Below are 25827 nucleotides of genomic sequence, written 5' to 3'. Positions count from 1 at the left end.
TATCAAACATACTGTAAAAAATTCCTTGCTCTGTTAAACATCATTTGGGAAATATTAAAAAAAGAAAAAAAAATTCAAAGGTGGGCTAATAATTCTGACTTCAACTGTTTATGAAACATTAAAGCCTTTCCAGTATATTAAGGGTGTGTTTGCAGAATATTCACACTCATGCCAGTGTTGAAGGTGTGTAGCGTCTCAATGGATTTATGTCAAAAAATCTCTCTAAATCCATTCAGACTTGCAGCAGTGACTCATTACAGCTAGATTTAAGGAGATGTTCAGTAAAATTAAAATACTGACAATTTGGGCCAAATAACTGATATGCTTTGTGTGAGAAACAGGTCAAAACCTGTGTTTTAATACTCTTTAATTTCCTCTTAACATTAGCTTATACCTTGCATGATTCATTCTTCTTAGTTTTATTGTTTCAATGAATCAGTTGTTCAAGTTTACAAAACAGGTTTAAATAATTTGTTTACCATCAGATTAATTCAGTAATTAAACTGGTGAGAAGATGACAATGAAATTGTAACATTAATTACTCTTTCCCATCTAAGATATAACATTATGCGTGAGCTATATTTTAATAATACTTTCACAATCGCAAATGAGGCCTGAGTTAATGTAAAAATGATCAGATTTTAATTGAACGATTGTACTTTAGCATCCTTAAACCTTGATTAAAAAGGAAATTGGGCTTCTTCAAAAATCTCTTTAGAACTTTCTGTTCTCTCTCGCAGTTATCAGCACGACCACGTCCTCTTTTTCACAGGAAGAGGCTTTTGACTTCCTAGAAATACGAACAGTTAAGCACAACTGCTACTTTTGGATATCCGGTTGCATATGGCACAAAACCATGCAATTAATGTCTAATACATCATAATAATGAATCCTCAGTGTGCTTAGCAAAACCAGAAACATCTGCAAATGTTTGGCCCCCCATTCATGCCAAACTTGCACTCAGTCACTGCACTAAAATAAATAACATAAGCAGCTTAAAGATCTTAGCAGCTGTATCTGTGAGCACGCTTGCATTTATGACATAACAAATGACAATGTTTAAATCTGATAATGTATGCTGACAGCTCGCAGAACATGAAAGAACATACATGCATATCATATTACTTCACCTACACGATCACGAGGTTGGGCCAGTCTGTTTTTTTTGCGGTCTGCATTACATAACACCAAGGGGGTGGATACTATAGGGTGAATGTTACAACGTAATGTTACTGTTTAGCTGCATTGTGCATGTGATCAGTATGGTTTTCAAGATCCGAGCAGAACTTGTTCCTGGAATTGTTAGGTTAAACTCTTCTTTCGGTATTTGAACGAATTATATGAGATAAAGTTTCATATGTTTCCTTTTTTCAATGCAAATGAATATACAGGCTGCAATCTTGCGATTACTCATTGGATTTCGTATCTGCACAGATTGCAGGCGAACATCCATAGCAGCTTTCCTTGTTTACCTCACAGCAGGGGAACAGTCTTAAGCACAGACTGAGCCTTTGTGGAAGCTTTAAACACAGGCTGCTGGTGTGCCGTTGCTCACTGTTTCAATCATCAATCTGCTCACTTGCTTTCTGAGAATTCATTCACCTTACTGAGAACTCACTGCGCCATGTGGCCTTTGTGATGAAAGAGCTTGAGGTCATTCCTTTTTTAAAAATCAGACACTTTTGTTTACTGTTGTATGAGCAAATATTTAAGTGGATCATAAATTTCAGACGGCGATTGATTGATGCCATTTGTGGCGATTTCGTCCTATTACTGCTTATATTAGAGTTAAACCTTAACTTTGAGTATTGATTTGTGTTAGTGTTACAGACATAAATTACTTGATAAATTGTGCTTTTTTAAAAATAAGCATTAGAAATATATTTCTCATAATGGATAATGAAATGGGCTAAAACCCCAGTGGTGTGTAACCAATTAAAATCCACACTTTGACATAACATTGAAAAAAAAAATATATATTTGGACATTTATACAAATATGTTGACAATTTATAATCACCAAAGTTACTTGAAAGATTAAAAATAGACACAATTTAATAATTCCTATGTATAAAATCAAGATTCTCAGAGAAATCAGTCAAGTTTGGTGAAGGAAAAGTCATGGTTTGGGGTTATATTCAGTATGGGTATTCTAATATCAAGACATTTGTGCTGCCCGTTACATTACAAACCTCCTTCTCATACATCAGCCTCCACATCAAAGTTCCTGAAGGCACAGAAGGCCAAGGTGCTCCCAGGTTGGCCAGCCCAGTCACCAGAATTAAACATCATTGAGCATGTCTGGGAATGTTGATGAGCTCTGGGAGTCCTGCAAGAACGCTTTCTTTGCCATTCCAGATGACTTTTAATAAGTTATTTGAGTCATTGCAGAGATTTATAGATGCAGTCATCCAAGCTAATGGGAGTCAAACACTATGTTAATTATCTTTCCACTGCTCCGTGACTTCATATTTTAATACTCTATATCAGTGGTTCTCAAACTCTCCAAGTACCACCAAAATGAGCAGTATTGAAATACAGTAGCATAGTATGCCCAGTAAAGCAGCTACTACTTTGAACAGTTAAAAAACGTGGTAGATTACCTCAGAAATATAGGCTATATGTCATATATGGCATATTATATACATAATTTTTGATCAATTTTGAAATGCGTGTAGCATGTACATTACATATTTTATTCCTCCGCATACCACTAGAAGGAAGCCTGCGTACCACTATTGCTACACGTACCACAGTTTGAGAACCACTGCTCTACATAATTTCTATTATTAAGTGACAAGACTTTCATCTAAGCAAAGTCAGATCTTACTGTCCTAAGGCATGATCATATTTTATTTTGCTAAAATAAGCGAAATCTAGAGGCCTTTGCCTTTCATATAAGCCACTTCTAAAACCAAATGCTCAAGACGTTATTATTTGTTGTTCCTAAAAACCTGGATAGGCAACAAGACTTTTGTCAGATACTGTAATATTTTTAATGATAAAAATGTGTGTTAGTGGTTTGAAGTATAATTGCAAGGTAAACATTTAAAATGACAGTATTTTGTTTCAGTATTTTGATCCCTAAATAATATGTCATTAATTGCTTATTCTAATATATTTGATATAAAATTTTGTAAGATAAACTAGTGTTACACTAATGAAATTGTATACTTTTTGCAAATAGTATAAATTGAACATTATGTATTCAGATTTAAATATTTTAAGAAGTCAATTAAAAGGGGAACATCATATTTGCAGAGCCCTAATCTGGACTACATGCACAAAAGACTTAACATGAATGAAGAAGTAATGGTCTGTAATCTCTTCCACCTTATGCAACGCTATCACAAAAGTTGTAAAACTTGTCCTGTTTCTTTTGGACTGTCCTAGCTAGATTAGTTTCTCAGAAAGGAAGAACAGAGCCATCTCCTTTTAGACAAGTTAGTCCTTGAAGTCTATAAGGGTGTGGAGAACGGCGTATTTGTTGTGGTTTGGGCCAATAAACTGAAAACCTGAACACAGACCCATGATGTGAGGAAGGAAAGCACGGATTCGAACGGACCAGGTTTCAGATGAAGGGTCGAGGGATTCTGGGTATTACTAAGTGTTTTTGTCCTCGATTTGTTTTTAAATGGAAGCACACAACAAATCAAGGCCAAGTAACCAAGGAGATAATCCATAAGCAAGTGAACGTGTAAACACAGGAGTGAGAGAGAGAAAGCCTCTCCCTGCTGATTTACTGCCGTGTCCTTTATATAGCTGTAAGAGAGAAGCTTTATTGCCTTTTTCTTCCTGTTTAAATGCCAGCTACAGCCTAATATACACCTCCATACGGAAATACATGCATCAACATTAGCAGTTGGTTATTTTGAATGTGTCAGCGTGGTTATTATTATATACACTCTGAAACAGGAAAAACTTTGTGTTTAATGAATCAAGTTTAATTTAGTATCAGAAAGAAATTAAATTAATGTTTTTTTTTTAAAGTAAATATTTTTAAATCTAAATAGTGTTTAATGCTGCAAGTTTAAAGTCTGTGTGAAGTGGAAATTGCCTAGACACCTTATGTCATTATGTTAATGTACTTCCAACTGAAACAGAATATTAAGTAGGGAGCGGGGCTTTCGTTTTGCACATCATTTCCACATAGCAAACTAACGGTAAAAGTGGCGTGGTTAAGATGATTGTGGCTGAAACAGTCAAACGTTAATAGAGCAGGACCAACGTAGAAGCAAATGGTCAAAGATTTCCAAACAAACATTTTTTTTTCAGTCAGTTAACTTGGATAGAATAATTGTTCGGCTAAAGAATTAGAATGTGCTCTAGCAAAAAAAAAAAAAAAAAAAAAAAAAAGAAAACACTATACATTTAGATTTCACATGGATTTTAATTATCATTGAGATAAAACCATAACAATAAACAATAACTATAAATATGCAACAAAAATATTTCTAAGTTAAAAAAGGACATCAGAATCCATCTGGCTTTAAAGAGCATAATCATTAAAACTGGCACACAACAAAACTGAAGCATGTGCTTATAATAGAGCGATATTGTGCAATGGTATCGATGTAGTTATTGCTCTTGAATAAATACATCTTAACACACATAAGAATTATGTTTCCAAAACATATATTTTTAGGCCATAATATAATAGTTTCGTTTTCACACAATGAACCTTGATGGCTTATGTCCACTGGGCAGGTATGGTTCAGTACTGTCAACGACTATAGAATACACAAGACATGTCACTCATATAGTTTTGAATGGGGAAAAGAGTAACGGTCAATATAGTGAAGAAAACCCCGCCTTCTTGTACTGGAGCCAATCAGGAATCACTAAAGACTTACTATTCTTTGGAGGAGGGGCTTGGTCCAGACGTGAGTTACTGGCAATTTTGTGTGATTTGAACATTTAGAAATAAAACTACAGAGACAGTTGTTGTTTAATCTTATTGGGGATTCCTATGAAATGTTATTGTAAGCTTGGCAAGCAATTTTGAAGAATTTTATGTTTCCCCATTCAAACAGAATGCCTGAGCATACTGACTGAGAGGCGTTTCAAAGATGGCCGATGAGTGAAATGACTTACCTTAGGGCATACTCACAATATTTAAAGTTGCTTCAAACCGGGGTTGAAGCACGCTTGTCACCCCTCCCGTCTCCCCCCGACGGCCCTCACTCACATTGCATTCGAGCCTGAGCTCGCTTACGTCATCGATGATGTGCTGTTCAGAAGCGCTCTCGCTCAGCACAGTGGAGATTTCTTTAGTTATATTGTTTTAGTCGTTTGGGATGCAAACTTTTTGCCAAGCATCTTTTGACGCTCATAAACAATCGTAAAGTCAACGTGCTGCAGGAATTAGGAGGTTTGCTGAAGGTGCAGCTGTCGTGCAGTGAGGGGTTTGCATCTTTAATAATTTATGACAGTTTACGTTCATTGAACAGTAAGAATGATTTATAAAGCTATATGAAACAGTCCCTTAAAAGTCACGTCTCATCTTCAGTTTTGGGCTCAGCCGCGCTTTGCACTCACACTACAAGCGTACCGCGCTCTGGCACACCTCTTCCAACCGGGCCATGGCCGGCCAAGTAAACCGTGCCTGAGCACAATTCAGAGCACTCACACTTCTTAAACGATCCAGGAAACGGGCCTGGGCACGGTTCAGATAGCATAGTGTAAGTACACCCTTAAAGGGACTTGGTACAGTACAGCAAACAATTATTTTTGTTACCACTGTCAGAGGTATCAAAATAGTGGACCACTTTTCAGAACACTTTCATAAACTACCTAGCACAGCAGTATGGTCCCAAAAGAGTCGAGCTAAACTTGCTGTTGTGCGCTAGCAATATAAACATTGTAAATTATGATTTTACAAAACCATTTAAGTGTGAAAAACATATGACAAGCCTAAAGATTTTTTTGGGGTGGGTGGGGGGGATTTAAAAGCTTCCATGAAGGCTTATACAGTTCTTTTTGGAGCCGTAGATGCCAATAAGGTACACCCTGCACCAGCCAAGCAGCTGCTTTTAAAATGCATATGATTGCTAGCTCTCTTAAAACATTAAAGGCCTTCATGTACTGTATGCAGCCTGTTTTAGCCTGACTCATGTTACCTGTGTGAATTGTGGGGGTGGATGAATTGTTGTTGAGTCAACGCACAGAGCAGATCTGACTTCAGACAAAACATTCAATTAGATGTGTTCCAGAAAGCTCCTCCCGCACTGTCAGCGAAGCATTGCTGTAGCTGTGGTGTGAATCTCCTCCTCGGTGGAGTGAAGTCAGCTCTCAGTTTCAGCTGCTGGCTGGACTCGGATGGGGGAAGGGCTCCTCTGGATTAGCCTTCAGCACATAGACTTTTCTTGCTCAGGGGACAATAGTACATCTCATACAGTCTAACTTTAGACAGGCTCATCCTGATCAGAGTGTGAGATTACTGTGAGAGCAGTGCTGGAGCAGTGACAGTCATAACCCTCAGCTGCAAGCTTTTGTACTGCACTCTTTTTGATTATGCTATTTTAATATTTGGAATATGAAAGTGTGAACTGAAAGGCTGAGAGAATGACCATGTTTTCAGTACCATTCAATTGATTGGAGTCAGGAAAGGAATTATACTTTTATTTGGCAAAGACATTAAACTGATCAGCGTGGCACAGTGGCTCAGTGGTTAGCACTGTCGCCTCACAGCAAGAAGGTCCCTAGTTTGAGTCCTGGCTGGGTCAGTGGGCATTTCTGTGTGGAGTTTGCATGTTCTCCCCCTGTTGATGTGGGTTTCCTCCAGGTGCTCTGGTTTCCCCCACAAGTCCAAAGACATGTAGTAGAGGTAAAATGGGGTAAGCTAAAATTGTACTTAGGCCCCGTTTACACTAGTGTGTTTTAATTTTAAAACGGCGTTTTAGAATGAAAACGATCCGCTTCCACACTAGCGTTTCACCCAGCGTTTCTGAGCAGCTCTCTGTCCACATCAAAACCACTGAAACGCAAATCGTGTGACCACACACACACACTCTCTGGCATGCGCTGCAGCATATCTACCCAGATGAGAGCTGTACTCATGGGACTGATCATCAAGCATCTCCCGCTGGATCTTTTCTCACTATATTTGTTAAACGTGATATTTCATTCATATTTTTGTCTTTATCTAACAACATATTCCTCGACTTTGGTCTTTTGAATCTATTACTTGTTCTCAGGGAACATGTTTTGGCTGAGCGCTAAGATAAGTTAATAATTAATTTAACCACGTACATTCTGTATATTGACTGGTTGTTTGCCTTTATTTCCTTTAATGTATTAACTTATTGTACGGTATACTTTTATAATAGCCATTATTGATTATTAAAACTGATATTCAGCAAAAGAGGGTATGTTTCGTATTTTCAATGAAAATGAAAGGAGGCAGTAATGTTACAGTCTCCTGTCTTGTTATAAATATGCATACAATGAAGATGGCATATGAAGCACGGCACCTCAACATTTCTGCTGTCTGTTAAGTTGTTAATAACAAATGAAAATAGGCAGTTCCTTAAATCATGTTATCATTTTATTGTTGAAAAATTAAACTACTTGGATGTAATAAAGTGCACTGTTTCCTTTGAAGATTTACCGGACGTGTCCTCATGAGTTTGTTTTCCATATCAAACTTGCGAAGTCTGAACTTACAAGGAGAGGATGCGAGACTGAACTTTATGTAGGCTACTTAATATTGAGGAAAAGCCCCAATCAGATCAGGCGAATGTCTGCAGCCCCGCCTCTGTTTTCAGATGTCTCCGTTTTCCCCCATCCACACTGAGACGGAGCAGCAGCATTTTAGAATGAAAACGGCCTCTCCAGCGTTTTCAAAACGCTCTATTTTCGGCGCTCGAAAACTCTGGCGTAGTGTGGATGGATGGCGTAACCGCGTTTTAAAGCGAAAACGCATTCGTGTAAACGGAACCTTAGTGTATATGTGTGAAGGACAATGTATGTGTGTTCCCCAGAGATGGGTTGCAGCTGGAAGGGCATCCGCTGTGTAATACATATGCTAGATAAGTTGGCAGTTCATTCCGCTGTGGCGACCCCAGATAAATAAAGGGACTAAGCCGAAAAGACAATAAATGACTGAATGAATGAAAATGCATTTCAATAAATCAAAATAGTTTTTGTTTTTAACATGCCAACGTGCTTCTTATTCGGTTGACTACATGAATAGCTGGAATTGTTTTGTGATATGTTTAATGCAGGAATGCAAGATACACCGGGGGGAAGTACGTATTGAATAATATTTCTAAAGGAGCTGTTGACATGGAATTAAGCCAAATTTTGGTAACAAAATACAATACAAAATAAAAAAATCTGAATTAGTTATGTGTAATAACAATAAAATGAGATAGGGAGAAAGTACTAAACTACTGAAAAATATTTAATACTTTATATTAAAGGCCTTTTTGTTTATAGAAGCTTAAAGATCCCTCTCATATGGAGAATGAAGTTACATGAATTGCTCAGGTGTGAGTTTTTCAGGACTTCAACACAGTGTAAAAAATCTTGATGGCTCTGTGGGTCTCGTTTATCAAATATAATCTTTAATTTCTATTTTACGTTGGATTTAAGTCAGGTGATTGGCTGGGCCATTCTAAAGCTTGATTTTCTTTCTCTGATAGCATTTGAGAGTTTCCTTGGCTGTGTTTGAGATCATTGTCTTGCTAAAATGTCCACTCTGGTTTTATCTGCATCATCCTGATTATTCATTTTAAACTGATGAAGGGCAGAGAGTTGCTGAAGAACTACTGAGAGATTTCAGCTGCTGTCTGGGCTTTGATTGCGTTTCTGCACCTCCCTTTCTTCATGTGTTTAATACTTTTTTCCTGCACCATTTCATTTTATTACACATAACTTAATTTGTAAACTTATTAGATTTGTTTTCTTTGCATAAATGGATTTCTTTTGTTGTTACCAACAGCCGGGGAGTCAAGTCAAGTCAACAGCACCTTTAGAAATAGGTTTTTTCTGTGAAAATTGTGACATGTTTAATACTTATTTTCCCTGCTGCATGTATTAAAAGATGAAGTTGAATCTCATATAGAATCAACTTAATTTGTAAAAGTACTATTAGCATGTAATGTCATGAATTATTTGCACTGACGGTTCTGCTTTTTAGCATTAATGATATTTCACAATAGTTTACTGTATTTTTATTGAAATATTACATTATTTTTATACAGCCTCCAAATTAAGTACTTCTAATTAGGCTAAACCTTTATTTTGAAAATGTTATAGTATATAGCATGTGATCAGGAGGGACATGGACATTCTTTTCAGCTAATCTCTTCTTGTAATACTGGATATGCTTGTTCTTGCCATTTTATTAGGATTTTGAAACGGCTCATTACTTCTCATTCATACAGCACACAGTGACACGTTAGAAAATGCAGGCCATGACAGATCTTGTAATGCTTGTAAAATGTTAGTAAAAGAATCTCTTCATTGCTACAGAATATTTGTTATTTTTATTATTTAATTATTTAATTTATTTATATGGAAGTGCCTGTTTCCAAGGGTTTACCAGACAGCATGAAAATTAATAATGAAATATAAAAATTCATTAAATAAAATAAAAATAAAAATAAAAAATAATTAAAATTGTTTTATGCATTTTGGCTGATCATGTATGCATCAACAGAAGTTTGGGAACTTTAAAATGCTTTAAATTAAAACCAGATTTCAATGCACATGTTTTTTTTGTGTGTGTAATGAATCCACTATTATCTTGATATTAAAACTGTGGTGTATTTCATTTTTGGCATCAATACTTGAAAGTGAGACCAACAATGGTGGACTACAGAATTCCATGTGTGCATGTGCATAACGTTTCTTTGAAAAGGGCCATTGCAAACTGGCCTGGCATAAATAATTCAGTGTTGTGTCAGTGTTGTCATCTGTGTACCAAATTATTCTTTGTGCACATACTGTATATCTTTGTGTAAACGCACCCTGATACTACCCAGAATTACTTTTCACTGGCATGATCACATGAGAGCTCATTCTGAAGAAGGTGTTTACAGTATGTTATTAATAAATATGATTAGGCTTATACTACAGGCATATGCCAGCTGTCATATTCAGAGTTTTAAAAAAAGTCCTTTGCATGTCTGGCTTGCTGGCAGAGTGACCAAATCCTGAATATGGTGTAATAAGCAACTCATCGCAATCCAAAAATCAATTGCCTGAAGATGCCTCCTCCTAACAAACAAGTGTTTATGTCCTTCCTGACATCATCATACGCTACAAATAGACACGACTGCCTGGTAATGTGTGTAGATAGATAGAGTGAGCATGTGATATGTGATCTTGCATATTGCTCAAAATAAGCGCTCGAAAAAGCAACAGTACTTGACAAATTGAGCCTGTATAAAATAGTACACAATACCGAGAAGAAAAAACAGGTCGAGCACAACTGAAGGATGTAGGAAATCTCATAGGCACATGCTGGTTTTGGTGAAGGTTGCATTTGTGTCAGTCAGTTATGATTTCCTAGAATCAGCAGCGCCCCTCCCCCCGTGATCGAGGTCGTGTTTGTGTTTGTGAACAGCGGGAAACTCGCGCACGTGTTCGGCGCTGCACTGCCTGCCCTCAGCTCTTGAGCTCTGGCCAACACGCCAGCACTAATGGCTATGTTTACAACCACGACCACCCCCTCCCTCTGCTTCTTGACTTTCTCTGGATTTCTATACCAAAGGCCACGCAGGGCTGGCGGCTGAAAATGCATCTGCTCTTTGCGAAATGCTGCGGTCAGCAGAACGCTTTTACCAAATCTGGCGAGGTCCAGTAGGCTACAGTGCAGAACAGATGTTAAAATTATTAGCCTTTCTATGAAGTTCTAATCCTAAAATAGGCCTAAAAATATTTGTCAAGTGCTGTTATAAAGAGAGAAGACTTTTTTTTTAACACATTTGAAACAAATCCTTGTCCTATGGTTGAACATAATATTTTACTAGTTATTTTGCAAGATTGTATGCAGATTAGTGCAATTTAAGGCTTAACTAGGTTAATTAGGCAAGTAAATTAGACAAATCGGTGCACTATATATTTTTAAGCCAGTACAACAAAAACAACAACAACAAAAAACATAGTCCTTATTTCCTTTATTTTTTCTTGTTCACTTAACTTTTGAAAACATCAGCTGCACAGCTGCAAATGTTTAGTTGGGTTAACGTAAGATTATTTGTTTTTTGGAGGTGTGAACTACTCTGTAGCAAAACTTTTTAAGTTGTGTTTACTGAACATTTTTGTCTGTAGAACTGGAATGCATGAAGTTGAGTGAACAAAACAAACAAACAAACAAACAACAACAACAAAAATTATCCTTTATTCATTTAGTTTTTTCTCGTGTACTGAACTTTTGAAACCCCAACTAAAACAGATACAAATGTTAACAAAACATTTATTAGATGCAGAATTTGAAACAGGACAAGGCTCAAAACATGGCGGGGCAAACAGTGAAAACCACTTTAAAATGCTTCACAGGGAAAAACAAGACTCAGCGAAGAGTCTGTGTGAATGAGGTGTCTTTATAGTCCTAATAATCAGTCCATCATTAGCTTCCAGCAGTGTGTATATAATAACGAGGAACCAGAAACTAGTGTGTGAGGTGCATGATGGGAGTTGTAGTTCATTAAAATGTCCTGTGTGGTTCTCCAGCAATCTGAACAGACTAACCTCCACCCGCCCCTCACCCCAAAAAGATACATTTCAAATTATTAATAATTTTAAATTATGTTATAGCATTATTGCAGTAGTATTTTGTCGTTGTTAATAAGAAGGAGATTATTGTCAATAATAATAGTATTATTGATGTTACTATTATTTTTTGTCACTGTTAGGGCTAGAAATACTGCAACCTTTATTTTTTCCTATTTTTTTCCTGCAACCTTTAAGTGAGGAGGTCTGAGATTAACCTAACTTAAAATAACAAGTTGGCAGAAGCTTATTTGGGGTGAACTTGCAAAGTTAAAAAGTAATCTTTTTTTAACTTAATGAAGAACATTTTGATTTAGGTTAACATCTTAAATGTAGTTGTACATATATTTTTACTGATTTTTGCCAAACTAACAAAACAAAAAGTTTTTTAACAGTGTGGACCACAGTGTTCAGTAGACAATAAATTAAAAAAAAGAGTTATAAAAATGTTTAAAACTGCCTTTATTCCAGCCAAACTAAAATAAACAAGAAAAAATTCTTTCTCCAGAATAAAAAAACATTGTAGGAAATACTGTGAAAATATCCTTGCCTTGTTAAACGTCATTAAATAACATTTACCAGGGGCTGTTATAAAGAAAGAAAATTTATGATAACAATTTTTTTTGTCTTTTCCATATGACAATACATAAGATTTTAAATTGTAAATTAGACAAATCGCTGGACAACAGTGGTTTGTTCAGTTGACAATCAAAAAAAAAATTAAAAAGATATATTAGGAAAGCTAGTAAAATATTAGACTTTAAAAGTTGTAAACATGTTTAAAACTGCCTTTATTCATGCCAAACTAAAATAAATAAATAAGAATAATTTCATTCTCCTGAAAATAAAAATATTGTAGGAAATACTGTTAAAATGCCTTTGCCTTGTTATTTTTTTGCTGTTATAAAGAGAGAAGACTTTTTTTTAAACATTTAAAAAACCCCAAAAAAATAATGACTCATTTCTAATAACCAGGCTATTTTTTTGTCGTTGCCGTGCGACTGTACATAATAATTTACTAGTCATTTTGCAAGCTGCTAGTATTCAACAATACTAACTAGGTTAATTAGGTTAACTAGGTAGGTTAGATTAGGCAAATCGCTGGACAACACTAGCTAATCAATTTAATTTAATTTTTACATTTAATTTAAATAAAAGATGTATTAAGTTAGTGGTTCATTCCACTGTGGCGACCCTAGATTATTAAAATGAATGAATAAAAGATTTATTAAGGGAGCTAATAAATTGTTGACTTTAAAAGTGGTTAAAATGTTTAAAACTGCCTTTATTCCAGCTAAACTAAAATAATTTTGAGTAATTTCTTTCTTCAGAATAAACAATATTATAGGAAATACTGTGAAAATGTCCTTACCCTGTTATGTAATAATTACCAGGTGCAGTTTCAAAGAGAGAAGGCTTTTTTCAACACATTTAAAAACACAACAGTTATAATAGCACATTTCTAATAACCAGGCTTTTTTGTCTTTGCCATATGATCGTACATAATATTTTACTAGTTAATTTGCAAGTCAGCTAATTGCTATTTAAAGGCTTAACTTTTTTAATCAGGTTAACTAGTCAAGTCAAGCAAATCGCTAAACAACAGTGTTCGGTAGCCAATTAAACAAATAATAATAAAAAATGATTTATTAAAGGAGCTAATAAAATATTGACCTTTAAAAATTGTAAAACATGTCTAAAACTGCTTTTATTCCAGCCTAACTCAAAGAAATTAGACTATAAATTAGAATTCATATTATAGGAAATACTGTGAAAATGTCCGTGCCCTGTTAAACATCATTTGGGAATTTTTTTCAAAAAGTATACAAAATTAAGAGGAGGGCTAATCATGTTGCCTTCAACTGTTTGTTTCTCTGTCTCATCCTTCACCCTTTCACACAGATGAGCTCATGCCAGAACAATCACTGAGCGAAGCATGTCCTAAATAACGTGGACTGTGGAGTGGCACAATTATTGACAGAGTCGTCAGTGTGGAAATATGGGGACTATTCTTAGAAACACTTGCACTATACGACCAAGACAAGTAAACAACTTTCAAGTTAGAGATTGAGCCTGTGTTATGAAATGTTTTAAAGGTAAATACCATGATTCAGGGTGAACTTGGGATAAAATTCGAAAATAATCACTGGAGGAATGCTGTTTAGATGATATTTTGTGGCATATTCTTTATTAAATCTAACTCTTAGGATGATGGATTACCAAAGTAAATCATGTAAAAACTCATAACATTTATAGTAGGGCTGCACAATGTTGGAAAAATCTAACATTGCAATATTGTTTAGGCTACAATATATATCACAATATAAATACAATTTTACTAAATGAGTTGAATAACTATTTGGGAAGAATTTATCATTTTAGATTGATTGGGATTATTCTGTATAGGAGTGCATAAAATATAATAATCAATCTACAAGCTTAGCTAAATTCAATAAAGAAAAAGACAAATTAAATAAACAGTGTTTTATTGTTTTCGGAGGAGTCGAACTGTAATCAGGTATACAGTAATTTAATAATTAAATGTAAAATAATACTGCATAGTCTTTGTTTGATTACAAAAATCACTAAAATTATTCGTTATTAAATTAAAAACGCTAAAATTTCCCATTTAAATACTTCACACAGTCACAGGCCTTGAAAAAAAAAAAAAAAAAATTAAATCATAATCCAGACTCAACATTGCTTATGTGACTATTGCTAATGATCACATTGTAATACCGATGCAAAACAATATATTGTGCAGCCTTGATTTTAGGCATTTTTAATCAATTTCCCATAAACTGAAATGATGAAATTAATTTATTGCAAATTAAATAATTTATTAAAGTAAAATGCTTAAATGTAATTAGAAACATTTAATTATGTTACTTATTGTTGTTTAACTTATTGTTAAACATTAGCAGTCTTGACATTTTTCAGCATTTTGTGCTTTAGGCTATGATTCTAACCTCAAACCAGAGACCACGTCATGTCTAAAACTGAATTTTATGCATTCTTGTCATATTTTTTTAAGTGAAAGAGAAATTCACTGAAATATCACAATAACAAAGTAACAAATAATTAATACAGTTAATGTATCCTAAACATTTTGTACAAATGAATTGGGGAAAATAATCACAGCTTTAATACCAAGGGCAGTTCACATGCTATTTCTATCACATGCTTTTTCTATCACAACAGACTGTTATGCCTTTTTATAGCCAATGTAACAAGAGTCGACCAGGATAACGACAGACACTAGTTTATTATTATTTTTTTAACTGAAAACAATACTTTCCAAGCAATGGGTTGTAGCTGTAAGGGCATCCGCTGCGTAAAACATATGCTGGATAAATTGGCGGTTCATTCCGCTGTGGCAACCCCAGATTAATAAAGGGACTAAGCCGAAAAGAAAATGAATAAATGAAAATAATACAGAAAATAGATATTTCATGCAAATGTTAATTTGACTTAAGTGAGTAAACACACAAACAAAGATGGATAGACTTTTTTTATTTCACTATAGTTGAATTTGAATGTGTGATAAAGGAGGCAGAGACAGTCAAAGAAATTTCTGAAATTCGCATGTAAACATAATTTTAAAGACAGCTTGATATAATTAGTGTCATTAATTAAAACCGTTTCCAGTTTTTGTTTTTGAAAAATAATAGAAGAATTATCTTGAAGACAAAAAATACTGGGATTTCTAGAATCACCTATATAACTATGCTATTCATGCTATGCCTAACCATGAATCATTATCATTCAACCCTGAGTCAGAGAATGCTTTAAACCTAATTTAGGAGCAAATTTTACCAGGGTTATGATATGCTGCTTTGGAGGGTAAATTTGCAACAAACTTTTCAGTGTATTTCCTATAATATTTTTTCTTCTTTCTTCTTTGTTTTTTTTTTGGCTATAGAATAAAAATCAGTTTTTAATTTCTTTAAAACCATTTTAAAGTCATTGTTAGCCCCCTTAAAAGTGCAGTAGGTGTTCTGTCAATATGCTATCCATTAGCATAATATTTTTGAAACACAGTCCTTTCCCTGCAGTGCAAAGCCAAGCCTTCTAAAACATGAACGTGCGCAACTTAAAGTTGACAGCAGACAACCCACTAGATCATGTCATTCGCCAGTTAGAAAACTTTACATTACTTTATAATACTACAATTCTGAATGAAAATCTGTATTATATCGAGCATGTTTTCAGGTTTGTAGCAATCAAAACTTGTCATAATGAGCAATATTTCATGCATGCAAGGATCACTGGTCTCACTCTCTCACGCGCTTTGTCCTAAAGTGACTACTGTATGCTTAGTGGTTGGCCGGCAGCGTGCAGGAATTACACTTATTACTGAGCCACACTTACATGCTATTTCAGAGCAAATGTTCAGAGTAGCATGGCAAACAAAATAGTGAGTGTGTCACAGGCTGTCATTGTTCAAAATGAACCAATGTGAATTTAAAACCAACTTCAGCTCAGTAAATCAGGCTATAGGCGAAATAGCGCTATTTACTGATGTTTTGTAAGGTAAGGTAAGGTAACTTATGAATTTGAAAATGGTCACATCAATATTTCAGTGACTGAACAACACTTCCGTGCATATAACCCATTCATAACGCAACAAAATCTACCTCAGCTTTGCATGACTAAAATAGTTTTAAAACAGAACATTACCTGTAAAAAAAGTACTTCAGCCTTGGTGTCATCCTTCCTCCAGTGTGCAAAAGTAACTCCAATATTAATTCAGGATTTTAAAAAGTTTTGATTCAGCATTCATTTTTACCTGTCACTCTCTTGATGTGCATGTGAACTGGGATCTGTGTGAACGAGTGTGCCGATCTACAAATCTACAATTATCAGCTCGACAATTTTTAATTGGTTGAACATTTTTTAGCTTTTTGCCTTACTCAGAATATAAAATTATGTATAAATACATTTAGATCATTTACTGCAATTATTACTATTGGAATGTGAAGACACTGTCAACTAGCACAACAAAAAATGTTTCTGAAGACAATCACCTACTGCACCTTTAAGCAATTTCAGAACAATCGTTATACAATAACTTGCTTTAATACCCTAACTTGCCTAGTTAACCTAATTAAGTTAAGCCTTTAAAATGCACTGAAAAATAATATCTTGAAAAAATATTTAGTAAAATATTATGTGCTGTTATCATGGCAAAGATAAAAGAAATCAGTTATTAGAAATTAGTTATTGAAACTATTATGTTTTTAAATATCTTCTATCCCTTAAACAAAAATTGGGGGAAAAAATCTACGGGGGGCTAATAATTCAGAAGGGCTAATAATTCTGACTACAACTGTATATAGGTGATGCAGAACACTTGAGACTTTATGAAAACATGAACACTTGGTGTTTAAAAACATATTTATTTAATGTGACAAAACTGGCATATAGCTAACTTCAAAAGATTTTCACGCATAACATTGAAAAACAGGATGTAGAATAAAACATTCAGAGAAGAAAAATGACATTATGCTGGAGATTACAGATCAAACATGTTTGTCTTGTGCATGTTTCCATAGAGAGATTGTGGAAAAGTAGTGAAAAAGAATGCAAAACTTGAGATGAACTGTAGCGGAATTGTGACATGATTTGGCTTCTGTTAGCTTGAATGCTTCATTTCTAGAATGTCATATCATACAGGAAACAATTATGTCAGGCTAAAGCAAGTTTACAGAGAAGTGAAATAGAAAAGTGCTGCTCTGGAATGCACAAACATACCACAAGGTATTGGAAGGGGAAAAAAGACAGAAACATTTTATTTTTTTCAAAACTGAACTTCTTGATCTCTGTGTTTACAGAACACCACACATAAGACGCACGAGTGCATCAGTAACACATGTCTGCTTTGCATGTGTTTATGTAATAACAATGGAAAAGCAGTTCAGCAGAATGAGATGCAAGTTAGCGGATTGACAAAATGTAAGAAACAGACTATATATAATTTACTAATTGCTTTAACTACTACACATTTTGTTGAATGTTTAGGTGTAAAAGATGAGATGTCCAATTTGTCTGCAATCAAATTAAATACACAAAAAATATTTAATATAGGATTTATATAATGTTTCAAATAACATGAAACGTGAGAATAAAATGCTGGTTCAGGGTGTCTGCAGGGTCGTAAAAAGTTTTAAAATGTCTTAACTTTTAAACAAAATTTTAGGCCTTAAAAAGTCTTAAATTCACTGAAAAATTGTGTTGTATGTCTTAAATCATTTTAAACAGGTCCTAATTTCTCTATGTCCAAGTAAGTATTTTAAGGATGGGAAAATACAGTTCAGTAGCAAGAAAACAGTTAGACAGACCATCTGCAGCGCAAAGATAATGAATGAGCCTCCTCCATTCGGCCTCTTTACTTTCTCTTTACTTTACTTTTACTCTTTACTCCTTTACTTTAGAGGATAAGGAAACGGTGTTGTATGCACTGCACTGAAGACATTAATTAGCATACATATTTAGTTTCGTTTGTTAAGCACAAATATTTATTTCAAAACTATTTTTAAATTCAGTTCTAATTTCCAGTGCTGGACTTGTCGATGTCGCTGCCTATTTCAGTTACTCATAATGGTAATGCCCCAACAATGTGTCTTAACTAGCCTCTTTTTCAGACCAGAACACTCATGAGTCCACAAGGTGGTGCAAGTGGATCTGCTATTTAAACAAAGTGGCGCAAAACGTAAAACTGGTCTGTTTTACACTGTTTTTCAGACTGTTGCACTGGTCTGAAAAAGGCAACAAATCGCGACTTACTGTCTTGCACCTTATTGAGCCGGGTTTATGATAGGACCATTAAGATTTGTTTTGGGACAACTTAATTATTTGATGTTCAATCCACCTAAATTTGTAAGAATGATTAAGTTAACTTTATCTATTTATGTTGAGACAACATGAAGGAATTGTGTTGAACCTAGGGTTGTAACGGTATGAATTTTTTACGGTATGATAATCGTCTAAAACAATACCACGGTTTGACGGTTTCGCGGTATACGGTATGTTACAAATGTTACAAAATAATAGAACAGTGAAGCAAATTTGACTTTTTCCAAATAATATATTTTCAGTTACTATAAACAACACCACTTACAATGAACAAATAAAAAAATAAGAAAATAATAAATAATGTGTCAAAGTCCAAATAAAGTCCAAATAAACATGGTGCAAATCCTCAGTAAAAAATAGATATAAATATTTACTATACTATAAATAGTTACATAACGAAACTAGATTCAATATGGAACATCCTTAGGTTTTATGTGCCAGCATGGATATGGTTGTCTGTGGATATGGATTTGGATATGGTTGTCTGCAATGCAGACAAACAGCTGCACCTTCATTTGCGTCTTTTGAAATCAGCAAGAGCAGCAGTTCGTCTTTGCTGTGTCACTGTTTTGTCATGTTTCTGTGCTGCTGTGGATGCAAAAGTACTTAGTATGAGAATTATTTCATGCAAACCTTTTTTTTTTGCGTTTTATTTAGCCTCTTATTTAATCTCTCATTCCATGTTGTTCAAAATGCTCACTGTTGGTCCACAAACAAAAGCGAAACCTATGCTTATTGGTTTTAATATAGCGAGTTTGAACCAATCTGGGCATGGAGGAGGGACAATGCATCAATGTATCATGTCTGGTTTGTCCGGAGACACAGTGACGAGCGTTTCTTTGTCAAATCAGCGTTGTCAAATTTTGATGAGGTAACCGCACTGATTCCGGAGTCTCTGAAAGTCCGCGAATGTTATGTGATACAGCACTGGAAAGCTGAGATTCTCTTCTTTATGCCAATATTTGAATGGTATGAATCGGATCAGCGGATCAAAAGTTATTAAACATTTAAGAGCAATACTTATTTTTAGCCGCGGGCGGCTGTCTCGGTCTTTAAGGGTTAAAACCGTTGATATGCAATTGTTCATGGTATGATAATCGTGCACGTTCAAATCGTGGTAGACCGTCATACCGGTATATTGTTACAACCCTAGTTGAACCCTGAATTATTTTTGCAATGTAGTGCAAAAGTCGAGAGAAAAGAGAAAAAATGGGAGAAAACAATCAAGTTTTTGCATGTCAGCTTTATCTAAGATTTATTAGAGGTCTTATTCATTGTGTGCTATGATCTGAAGTAACATAAATGATAAATGTCCGATTTGACAGTTGGCTTGGTGTGTTTTGTAAATACTGAAGACAGCAGATCCCTCATGTCATGATGAAGGCAGGGCGGACAGTAACGTGTTCAGTCATTGCCTGATGGTATTTCCTGACACTCTCTCACTGACTCGAGCACAGCGTAAAACATGCACACTTATGAATGAGAGAAGAGCTGCCTCTCTTTAGACATGCACATGTCTCACGTACAACACACCTGCTTCTCTTCTGGCATGTGCAAGCATGTGTGTGTTTCCTTATAAGAAGCTGTTGGTTGTAATGCAGAAGAGCAACTTTCGACAGTTTAATGTTGTTGTTGTCGTGTTGTTCTCAGAATACACTATAAACCATATCTGTTAATTAACAGTTTCTATATTTTTCACAAGTGCTTTCTGTTTATTTAAAGTTGTGAAGTGCATTATGGGAGCTTGATCTCTGCTCTGTCGAATTTTAATGTTGAAAGTTCAACTCTGCAGTTTAAAAAAGTGAATTTTATTGACCTTTTAGTAGTTTGAAATAATATAAGAAATAGTTTAAAGAGAAATAAGTCGTATATCATTAAATAAAATGTTAATAACAAGGTATATATAACAATGTATCACTTTAAACTATTAAAAATGAAAATAAAATTCACATATTTAAGCATAATATGATATAATATAATATAATATAATATAATATAATATAATATAATATAATATAATATAATATAATATAATATAATATAATGTCATATATTAGTTTATATTATTAGTCTATACAAAATATTATTACTATAATAATTTTAATGGAATAATTCAAATATAATAAGGGTTCTAATAGTAGTTGGTATGATTTAGTTAGTTTGGTTAATATTACCAAAATTATAATTCATTTAATCTGATTACATTCTAATAACAGGTACTATAATTTAAATAGTTTGATTAATATTACCGTTATTTTAATTTAAATAATCTGATTTTAATTTAATTACCGGAATTATAATTTATAATTAAATTCAATTTAGTTTATTTATAATCTAATTACTGGGAAAATATTTGATTTAATCTGAATACCTAATTAACAAAATTATAAAATATAATTTAATTTATTTGATGAGAATGTAATTAACGGAATTATTAAATATAATTTAATTTATTTGATGAGAATCTAAGGTCACACTTTATCTTGATGGTCTGTTTGTTGAATTAAAGGTACATTGCATCTACATGCCAACTGATTCTCATTATTATAAGTAGACTGTTAGGTTGGGGTTAGGGTTAGTGTAAGTTGACATGTACTTACAAAGAACTTACAAAGTTTCTTATAGTCAGTTAAATGTCTGTTGAAGGAGCAGTATCAACAGATATTAAGCAGACAGTCTAATACTCAAATGGGCCATCAAAATAAAGTGTTACCGACTCAAATTACTGGAATTATAAAGTTTATATCAAAAGTGGGCGGGGCCGGAAGTCATCAATCATTTTGACTGGTGGTGACCCATAAATTCTCTCTTTTATTATTCTGCTGACTAATGCTGTGTTTATTTATTAAAATGAGATTAAACAATATTGTGGAACATGATTGCTATTTATTTCCCAGAGATGGGTTGCGGTTGGAAGGGCATCCTCTGCGTAAAAACGTGCTGGATAAGTTGGCGGTTCATTTCCAGAAGGCCGAAAAGAAAATGAATGAATAAATGAATGATCGCTATTTAAAATAAGAGTAGTATTTTCTTATTGACTAGTTTATGATTTAATGCTGTTATTCAAAGTTGAGTATCAAATCATTGTGATATTATCTTTTGATAAAATAAACATTAGTTATTATTATCATTAGTTATTATTCTCAGTGTTTGTGCTGCTTCATATTTTTGTGGAAGTAAAATTAAATTGTACACATTAAATTGATCAAGAGTGAAAGTAAAGACATCAAAAATATTTATTTCAAATAAATTCTGAAATAATGCTATTTCTATTCATTAAAAATAGTTAAAAGTAAAATGTTTTAGTGTTCACAAAACAAAATCAGTAAAAAAAATAACATTGAGATGTATAAAGATGGGGCGTCATGGTGGCGCAGTGGGTAGCTCGATTGCCTCACAGCAAGAAGGTCTCTGGTTTGAGCCTCGGCTGGATTAGTTGGCATTTCTGTGTGTAGTTTGCATGTTCCTGTGGGTTTCCTCCGGGTGATTCGGTTTCCTCCACAAGTCCAAAGACACGTGGTATACAGTAGGTAAAATAGGGTAAGCTAAATTGTCCGTTGTGTATGTGTGTGAATGAGTGTGTATGGATGTTTCCCAGTGATGGGTTGGAACTGGAAAGGCATCCGCTGCGTAAAACAAATCCTGGATTAGTTGGCAGTTCATTCCACTGTGGTGACCCCAGATTAATAAAAGGACTAAGTCGAAAAGAAAATGAATGAATTGATTTATTAAGATTTTTTAATAATAATTGAGTACAAATACCAACTGACGAGAACAGAAAATCAGCATATTAATATTATTTCTGAAAGATCATGTGATTCAGCAGTGAATCACACAAATACCTTACATTTTTAAATGTTCTCAATATTCATAATAGTGTTTTTATTGTTTTGTTGATCAATGACACCAAATGAAAAATAACCTTTCTTTTCTAGTAAAGGCCTAGTATTAAAGAGCTTGGTCACCCAAATATTATTATTCTTGCTGTTGAACACAAAAGAAGATATTGTGAAAAATGTTGTGGGGGAAAACAGCCACTCACTTCAATAGAAGTCTTCGTTCCTATGAATGCCAATGGCTGTCTTTTCCAAATATTCTTCAAAATATCTTCTTTTGTGTTCAACTCATATTCATAAAGGTTTAGAGCACTTGAATGTGAGGAAATCCTAATTTCTGAGTGAACTATCCCTTTAAAATGAAGTTATGTAATTTCAAAGAAATTGTATTTTCCAGTCTTCCACTGGTAAGCTAGTGGGGGACAAACAAAAGTGATTGTTAATGGAGAATACGAAAGATCCCAAAGTGAATGCTGTCTTATGTTGTTCACACAAAGCCCTAATTAACCTAGTTTATGTTTACTCTCTGTAAAGGGATGTAGGTCGTGTAGTAACATGAGGCTTGGAAACACAGACTGAGGGAAATGTACTGCAGCTCAGCCACTCCCTGTGAAGAATGTTTGGTGTTTGGTTGTGCTTTGTTTTGAGTTTGGTGAGCGACAAGCACGAGCTGCTTTCTCTAGCGCCATCTTGTGTTGTTCGTAAATCATTTCTGGGTGAAACTTCTTCAAGCTCCAATGCACAGTTCAGTTTAGGGACAAAACGAAAGACAATTAACAAGAAATATAGCCTATACCTTTATTGTATATATAGTCAGTAAATTAATACAGTTTATTACTTTATAACCATGTATTAGTTCAAATAAATGTATCCAGATTTATTCATATACAGTTTGAATGTGTACATGTATAAATATGTTTAATATAAAAAACAATATAGGCTATATACAGATAAAAATACCTATATATATATATATATATATATATATATATATATATATATATATATATATATATATATATATATATATATATATATATATAAACATGAATTATTATTATTAATATAATTATTGTATATATGTATTGTGTATATATATATATATATATATATATATATATATATATATATATATATATATATATATATATATATATATATATATAAATTTTAAGGGGAAAAGCTGGACTAATCAAGTTCACGTTTATGTTGACAAGCTTTATTTGTCATTCTACCACACGTGTGGACATAAAGTGGATCTCACAGGACCACAGTGCATAAATAAAAAATAATCATACAGATTAACACAACAGTGGCCATACAAGCAATTTTTTACCTATACATACCATACTGGAGCAGTAATAACTAAACAACCTGCTAACTATACATATACTATAAATAGTTAAGTAAACATAACCTAAGGCAGACTCTACACATTCTCATGTAATACAGTACAATATTGTGCAATATATGTATTTTTAAGGGTGAAAAAGCAAGCGATGCAACATGATTTTTTGGTATTCAAAAGTACACATTGTTTTCCTTATTGAGTTCTTGTAAGTTTAAGAAAGTGTCTGGTGCATATAGAGAAGAGTGTTTTTACAGGTGGTTTGTCAAGCACACTCACCTCTGTGCATCACATTCAGAAATGCACATTGTTGTATAGAGCAATTGTAAGAAAGTGTCTGGTGCATCGAGAGATGAAATAGCATGTTTTCAGTTGGTTTGTTCACCCCACTCATCTGGGGCACACTCAGAATTGCATAATTCCTAAAAGGGAAGTATGGATCCTCATTTTGGTAGCTAGGTTTGTAGATTTCAGTGGTGGGTAGATTTTCAGTTGATTAAAATTAAGGGTTCTAACAGCTTGTGGGATAAAGCTGTTGAGTATCTAATACTCTAATTGAATAAATATGGGTGGCATTTTGCATTACATATTTTACAATGACTTTTTAACCCTATATAGGGATCTAAATACTAAAACACTCCATGAAAAATCCCTTGTTTTTTGTGTTTGAATAGCTATAAAATATAATTATAACACACAGATAAATAAGTACTACAGTTAAAATGCATAGCTCAAGTGCTTTTTCTTTCATCTTTAACTGCGTATGGCACTTTCATTGTCTCTCATTTGCATTTCCATGATTGGATGATTTATAACACCAAGTGAAAATATTGTAACAGGAATGATATTACTGAGACTTGTACACAGCACCTTATAACAATATACAATGCAATACTTTCTCCCTACGCATTTACACATCACCTTATAACTTGTATATTTATAACAAATCTGTATGCAATTCAACATTCAGAGCTTTTTGACTAACTGCATCTCTGTTTAACGTGTATTTTTTCATATTTATGTTGTGTTGTCACTTTATTTACACTGGAAGCTTCTGTAGCCAAAACAAATTCCTTGTGTGTGAATCACACTTATCAATAAAACTCATTCTGATTCTGAGACATATTTTACATCTAGGTTACTGATAAAGGGCACACTCTCAAATATCTGTATAAAACTTGACAATTAGACTACTTCTGTATGTTTTTGTAAACTGTTGTTTGAGTTTTAAGAGTACCATTATTTCAATATACCATGCTGCAAATGCTCCAGTGCATAGATTAGCTTACCTAAAAAACTAAGCTGAAAAGCTATAAAATAATGTCTCCAAATGTTGCACTTGCAGGCTCTACCAATGTCTTGTCTAATAGAAAGAATGAGGGATGAAATTAATGCTGAATAAAACAAAATGATATTGTTAAACCAGTCTTTAAATATTGAATGAGCCCCATAGATGACACTAGGGGCCGCTAAATGCTGTTGTAAAATCGTCATCACAACCCTTTCAAAGCAGCACTAGAACACTAGATGGCACTACTTCCACACTAAACCATATTGTATCGTTTTAATTTTATTTATGTTCTTGTATACATATATCAGCTCATTTCACTTTAAGACCAACGACTAAATAAAAAAGAAAATATGCGTGGGAGGTTTTTTGAGGGTGGTTAATCACACATTAATAATGAATTATTCATTGTGCATAACTGCAGGGAAGGTGTCTGCACTGGTCGTGCTCTTTTTATGTAGGCTCAGTTGAATGATGCAATATCAGAGCCATGCAAGCTCTACAGCATCTATAGAAGTCACAGTCTGTCACACTGTAGCACAACATTTCCTGCAGGACGTCATCTCAGTCCTCTTGACTGACATTTTTATTTTACTGTACTGAATACAAGCACAAAATTTAGGAACATGGTTTAACTCAACCTGCAGTTACCATTGGCCCCATTTTATCTACATTACTGCCATATACACTGGTAATAAATAGACTTCATTTGTTCAGATGTTGTTTCTGAGCTGCTCTATCCTTAAATGCTTTATTTAGATGGTCTTGTACTTTGAAAGT

At 34.0% G+C, this 25827-nt stretch overlaps 1 protein-coding gene and 1 long non-coding RNA gene across 2 annotated transcripts in view; one reads left to right on the top strand and one right to left on the bottom strand.

Moving 5' to 3' along the window:
* The window catches only part of LOC147840386 (uncharacterized), a 52498-nt gene that overhangs the window by 4700 nt on the left and 21971 nt on the right, over window positions 1-25827 (top strand). The gene's annotated exons all lie outside the window — the stretch shown is intronic.
* On the bottom strand, window positions 15713-23363 carry LOC147840387 (uncharacterized). Its single transcript, XR_015512020.1, has 3 exons — window positions 22078-23363; window positions 19735-20261; window positions 15713-18663 (listed from the first exon to the last, which is right to left on the bottom strand). It is a non-coding gene; the product is annotated as an uncharacterized LOC147840387 (long non-coding RNA).

The sequence above is a fragment of the Danio rerio genome, chromosome 16 (genome assembly GCF_052040795.2).
Source record: "Danio rerio strain M-AB ecotype USA chromosome 16, GRCz13ab, whole genome shotgun sequence".
NCBI lineage: Eukaryota > Metazoa > Chordata > Actinopteri > Cypriniformes > Danionidae > Danio > Danio rerio.
The sequence above is the reverse complement of the archived record's forward strand: the minus strand, read 5'-3'. Positions and strand labels throughout refer to the sequence as shown.